The sequence below is a fragment of the Mastomys coucha genome, unplaced genomic scaffold (genome assembly GCF_008632895.1).
Source record: "Mastomys coucha isolate ucsf_1 unplaced genomic scaffold, UCSF_Mcou_1 pScaffold4, whole genome shotgun sequence".
NCBI classification, from domain to species: Eukaryota; Metazoa; Chordata; class Mammalia; order Rodentia; family Muridae; genus Mastomys; species Mastomys coucha.
In genome coordinates, this window is record NW_022196910.1 from 23,198,668 (window position 1) to 23,205,659 (window position 6,992).

Here is a 6,992-nt window from a genome sequence, read left to right on the forward strand (position 1 = left end):
GTAAATAACTGGTTGATCTCAGTTACCCCGCCATAACCTCCACAAAGACCTACTAGTGCATTTGTAACTGGATTTATTCATAATATATTGGAAGGTTTTGCTTCCTTAGATTAGTAAATTAAAAAACAAAAAAACAAACAAACAAACAAAAACTTAGACCCATAAGACGGTGCCCTATTTCAGATGCCAACTGGAGACTTAGATAGAGCCAATATTTGTGTGTCTTTATGTGTATAGTCTCAAACCCAACTAGACAGTCATATTACAAGGAGTATTAGGAGTTTTTTTGCATAGCTTTGAGCAAAGTATTTGATAGAAATGACTTTAAAGTATCGAAGTTCTTGTTTTGACTCATGGTTTTACAGGGTTTATTTTACGGTTGTTTGGGTCCATGCCCCTAGGCACAGCATCGTGATGCTGGGATCCTGCAGAAGAGGAGGATCCACAATGTACAGCAAGCAGAGACAGCGCCTCACAATGTGGCAGATGGGAAGAATACAGCCATGTTCAGGAAAGGTGTAGTATTTAAGTTTACCTTTGTAATTGATTTTCTCTATCTCATAAGTAGGAACAAAAATCCATATCCCTAGCGACAGGTTCTAGAGGCAGTTTCTCTTCACAATATCGTTTTTTCCAAATCACTTGCTAAGGACCATGGCGGCAGCAGTAAAATGGGCGATATCAAACAGAACTATCTGGAAGCATTTATTTCCAATCCAAAGTAAGTAAGACTTTTTTTAATGCTTAAAAAAATATTTTTCAGTTTTTCAAATATAGAAATTTAGAGCATTTGGTTATTCTGTGTGCCTTCTACTTGCAATCATAAAAGGGGGACAAAATTTAAATGTCAGTCAAAAGGGGAATTAAAAAATTATGCTACTTCTTAATTTGAATATCCTGCAGCTGTTATCAACATGTAAAGATCACCAAATAGAGAAAGAAGAAAACTTGATTTATCAGAGAATGATACTGTCTGTTGATGATACGCGTGTGTGTGTTTGTGTGTGTGTGTGTGTGTGTGTGTGTGTATACAGACATGCATAAATGCTGAGTAAAAGATCTAGGACAGTCATCAGTTATTATTAAGAAGGATTTAGGTGAACTGATAGAGAGTAGCTTCCCCTACATGAAGAACATTTATACTTACTACGTTTTGCACCTGTTAACTTTTCTTTTCAGTAATTCTCAGAATTTAGAAATAAAAAGGAAACCATTAAATAAAAAGCGTAAACATTGTTAATATTTCAGGTTCTTTCCTTGTGGATATGGCCACTAAACAAATAAATGGGCTTCCCTTCTAAAGATCATTTTCCCTGAAAGTCTAGTAATGCATGCTTCATAGTCAGCCTATTGGCTCATAAAGAAATAGAATGTAAAATCCTGCTTGTCCCAGCTAGGTGCTTTCACACCCTGCCTCCCCAAAGCAATAAATAGGTACCTTGGGGTCATTTGAGGCAAGACAAACCTGTTTTGCTCACTAAACTCCTTTTTAAAACAGTGTTGGAATCTACCAAATGCCACTTTTATAGAAAGCCTTCTGTCACGTGACCTTAGTCATACCTTCTCAATAATCCTTTTTTTGTCCTTAAGTCATAAAACCAAATGGTTTCATAAGCTTTAAAAAAAACAAACAAACAACAACAAAAAAGAACCATAAGAATCTATACCTGTTATTGATTGCATAAGAGTTTTGAATGGGTCAGGCAATGGTGGCGCACGCCTTTAATCCCAGCACTTGGGAGGTAGAGGCAGGCATATTTCTGAGTTCGAGGCCAGCCTGGTCTACAGAGTGAGATCCAGGACAGCCAGGGCTACACAGAGAAACCCTGTCTTGAAAAACGAAAAAGAAAAAAAAACAGAGAGTTTTGAATGTTCCTTCACATGGGAGAGCTTTTTCTTGATGCTCTTTGTACTTTCTCCCTAAATTGTAGATTTTGCCTTGCCACCAATGTTAACATCCATTTTTCACATAAAACTTCAAAACTAATAGTTTCCCTTCAGTAATAGAAGCTGAGTAGACAAGGGACTCCTTGTCAAGTTAGTCAGAGAACCTTAGGATGACTGAATTTGGAACAGTTTAAGTTAGCTCACAGTTAACTGAACATCCTGGCCGTCCCAGTCACTCCTGTCAGATAATCAAACATTTCTAAATCTCCAGCTGTGTGCAGGAGGGACTGAGGATGTTGAATTTGTACTAGGGCCACAGTATACACGTAATGGGAAATCTGATAGAAAAAGTTCTTTTCAGTGAAGAGGGACAGATAAGTAGTTTTCACATTAACTCCCGTGGAGACTGCTGGCTGTACTGGGTCTGCCTTCTCAGCACCCTGGGCTGGGCTCTCTAGGTAGCAGGGATCTTTCTCTCCCCTTGCCACCAAGCTTGATGACCTGAGTTCCACCTCTGGAGCCCGTGTGATAGAATGAGGGAACCAATTCCATAGGCAGACATGCAGTTTTTAAAATTCTGTCCCCTGATCTTTGCTTACCTACTCCTCATTTTTAAAGCTCTGAACATTGTTTTATTTATCACATCCTATTTAAAATAAAATCAACTTGTTGTTGTTGTTATTTCCTCTGCTGGCTGGATACAGGGATGCAGAGGCTCACATCAGAAACACTGCAGATCCATCTTGCTTAGGGATGTCATACTTACACGTCTCATCTCAGAGGTGAGGAAACACATCTGAAATCTGATGACCTTTGTTCCAGAGTGTATTTGATCACAATCATTGCATTCCATCCCTATAACTCAGACTGGTGAACTCGACAACAAGGAATTGGAAGCTGGAGCGATGGTGCATGCCTTTGATCCCAGCACCTAGATTGAACTGGGTCCACTCAATTTAGCCTTGGCCCTTCTTCCTCGTTTCCTTTCTCCATCTTTTTTCTCTTTCCCGTGCTTTGCTCAAATCCAGGACCTCATGAATGGTAGGTGAACACTCTCCCACTGAGCTTCCCTACCTGAAAAAAAAAAAATAGAACAAAACTCCAAAACCTTCAAAAATCTGTTCAGTCCTTCTAGAACTAAGTGGGTCACTTCCTGAAGATAGTGACACTCATGGGGAATGTTTGGGTCCTGAGACAGACTGTTGCTGATGGACAAGGAAAGGTGCTGCAAGTGCTGCGGTACAGACTTTGGTGGGGCGCCCTAGGTGGGAGGAAATAATGACCAGGCAGGCAGTTTACGTTGGTTGGGCTAGCTGAGTGTACAGTCACCAGGCAGAAGCTCAGGGACATGGAATGCAAGACTTCTGGAAACCCGAGAGGGTGGCGCACAGAGGCAGTGGGGAAGCAGCTTTGCTGTTACCTGTTCCTGCAAAGCCTGTTGCCAAAAACTGAGTCACCATCCTCTGGAATTCTCTTTCCACTGAGACCTGGCCCAGAGCACGGAGAATAAAAAAAGCATGTCTTGGAAAACAGAAAGCATCAACAAAGGCTACTATTATTACTCAGAACCTCCTGGGACTTATCTCCTCACATATGCTCTGTATATCAGTGGTTCTCAACCTTCCTAATGCTGTGACCCTCCAATAAAATTATTTTTTGTTGCTACATCATAATTGTAATTTCAATACTGTAATTTGTGAATTGTAATGTAAATATCTGGGTGGAGTTTTTTGTTTGTTTGTTTAGTTTGGTTTAGGGGCCGGGGATTGGATTTTTGTTGTTGTTGTTGTTTTGATGGTCTTGGGTGACCCCTATGAGATAGTCAGTTGAGTCCGGGGGTCGTGACCCACAGGTTGAGAATGTCTGTTGTATACTGAGTTAATGCCTTTAGGGACTGGTGATGACCCACAGTGACTCTCCTCGTATTCCTCAGGCCCTGTGTTGCCCAACAGTCTCTACGTGTTTGGCATCTTATGTTAGAGGCATGAATGTAAGGCAGTAGGCATTTTTCCTTGACTTGTTTTGTATTCAGCCTTTTCTTCCTCCCCACCCACTGCCTGCCTGAGTCAGTGTACATGAACCCTTCTCTCACAGACACTTCTGTCTTGACCGCCCACAAAACAGTTTTCCTACACTGCCAGAAACAATAAGGGAACTTGCAAACAAATACTGATGACTATTGTGAATTGAAACAGGGCTTCTATTAAAGGTGACTGATAGACCATTTTCTAAATGAGATATTCTCTCTCTCTCTCTCCCCCCCACACCCCAGGAATTAGTTCTAATGCTTTGTCTTATTTCAGCTCCCAAAAGCCACGCTTCCAGACCTGAGGGTCCCTGCCCCAGCTGGTTTAGATTGATAATAAAGAATTGCCATACAGCCATACAGAGAGAGGTGAAGGAGAAATGGAAAATCTCCCTGACAGTGAAGCAGAAAGATAAAATGTAAAGGCCTGCCAGCATGTAAGAATCCGGGAAAGAGGTTCTAGGAGCCACTTCCCCTATTGTGTCTGGGGTAGCAGAGATGAAGTATAGAATTTTTAAAATGTTAACTCAGGAATACTGGAGGCGAGTGTTTGCTAGCATCAGGGAGGATTAGAAGTGACCAGCCATTGAGCTAGTCAGGGCTTATCAAAATTAGCATGTGTGTGTCTTTCATTCTCAAATCCAGTGAGTTCTTGGGCCTATGCTGCATTCGTGACCTACCAGGAACCAAAACCTCCTCCTCCTCTCCCTCTTTACCTCAGAGGAGGGAGAGGTCCTCACTTGTCAGCTATTAAAAAACAAGGACATTGGCTGGGCAGTGGCGATGCAAGTCTTCAATCCCAGCACTTGGGAGGCAGAGGCAGGCGGATTTCTGAGTTCCAGGCCAGCCTGGTCTACAGAGTGAGGTCTAGGACAGCCAGGGCTACACAGAAAAACCCTGTCTTAAAACAAACAAACAAACAAAACAAGGACATCATGAAATTTGCAGGTAAATGGATAGAATTAGAATCTATAATTCTGAGAGAGGTAACCCAAAAGGACATGCCTGGTATACACACATTTGTAAGTGGATGTTAGCTCTTCCCTTATATGATTGTTGGAGATTTCAATTCAGGTTCCCTTGCTTCCACAAGTGCACTTACACACTGAGCCATCTCCCCAGGCCCTCAGTCTAAGAAAAGCCTTGTGACCAGTGTACAACCTCAGAGAGAACATTGAGTTTCCAGTTTCTTGTCTGCTTTAATTGCTTTTCCAGCATCTCAGTAAGTAGTTGTCTTTGTCACATGTTCCTCCAATGATGCTTTTTCTCCAGAGGCCCCCAAACAGCAGAACAACAGACCATGAACTAAGCCCTGCCCTTTTCTTTCTCTGCTTTTGGGTTTTTTTTGTTTGTTTTTTGTTTTTGTTTTGTTTTGAGACAGGATCCTATGATGTACACGCTGACCATGCAGTCCAGGTTCGCCTGGAATTCTGTCTCAGCTTCCTGTCTTAGAATTAATGGGAATACCACACTGGACAATCTTTTCCCATTTTAAATTATATCAGACACTTTGTAACAGAACTTGAAAACTCACACAAGAGTCCAAAGTTCCCTTTTCATTCTGTGTTCTCTATGTGAGAACTCCTCTTCCTTGAAGGAATAAATGGGTTCCATTGGTTTTATAATTGTCACATTCATTCCTATTTTGTGGATATACATAGTATTACTTATTATTTGATTTTTGGACACAGGGTCTTATGCATCCCAAGCTGGCCTCCAATACATTATGTAGCTGAGGATGACCTTGAGCTTCTTTAAACTTATCACTGATTAACTTAGCTAATGTATTTTGTGTGCATTACAAAAGAAAGTATTTAATTGAGGGGTTTGCTTGCCCCTTCAGGGGGTTAGTCCTTTTCTGTTATGGCAGAAAGCTTGGCAACAGTCACTAAGGCATGGTGCGGGGCCGTAGTCGAGGCCACACCTCCTAATGCTTCCTAAGCAGTTCCACCACCTGGAAAACAAACATTCAGATATATGAACCTACAGGTATTAGCATGTAGCCTAGGCTCCGCCCCACAGTTACCTGGCAACATTTAGGTGTGCCTGACTCACTATAAAAAGGGGCTGCTTGCCCCCTCCACTCTCTCTTGCCTTCTTGTTCCTGCTTTTCTTCTCACCCCTTTCCCCTCTCTCCCCATTCCCCTCCCCCCTCTCTCTCCATGTGCTCATGGCTGGCCTCTACTCCTCTGCTCTCTCTCTCTGCCTTTCTCTGTCTCTACTACCCTCTCAACTCCCCTCCCCATGCCCTGAATAAACTCTATACTATACTGTACCATCCTGTGGCTGGTCCCTCAGGGGGAAGAGATGCCTCAGCATGGGCCTTCGGAGGCACCCTTTACCCGACACCCGACTATACCTCCACCAAACATATTCCTTCTCTCCTTATCCTTTTAACCTTATCCTGTTATAAAACACAACAGGGGCCAGTCTCCTTCAAAACACCCCTTTGTATATGTGTGTGTGTGTGTGTGTGTGTTTGTGTTTACAAACGGCATGGAGATCAGAAAACAACCTTTTGTTTTTGCTTTGGTTTTTTGTTTGTTTTGAGACTGGGCCCCTCTGTGTATCTCTGGCTGGCCTAGAACTCACTATATAAACCTGGCTGTCCTGGCGCACCTAGAGATCCATTTGTTTCTGGGATTAAATGCAGACACCAGCATACTCTACTAATATTTTGTTTTTGATGTTTTGAACATAGTAAGTAGGGTCCTAAACTAGCCTTTCTGTATTTGTACATTTGTGTGGGTGCATGTGGAGGCCAGAGGTCAACTCAGGACATAGTTCCCCCAGTCATTGTTAATCCTTTTTTTCCCCACTAGCCCAGAACCCCCTAAGTGCCTGCCCAGCACTGTTTTCAATCCCAGAGCCAGCCATTCCAGATTTCTGTGGGCCTTCACTGTGATGGCACATACAGAAAAACACACACATAAATAAAACAAAAAACTTTTTAAAGGAGCTGGAAACAGTGCCTACCTCATATGCATATCAGTTATTTCATGTGATCTTTTATTATCACACCCAGCACAAAACCATTTCTCATATGTTTTGTTTTGTTTCATTTTTTTTTTTTTTTTTT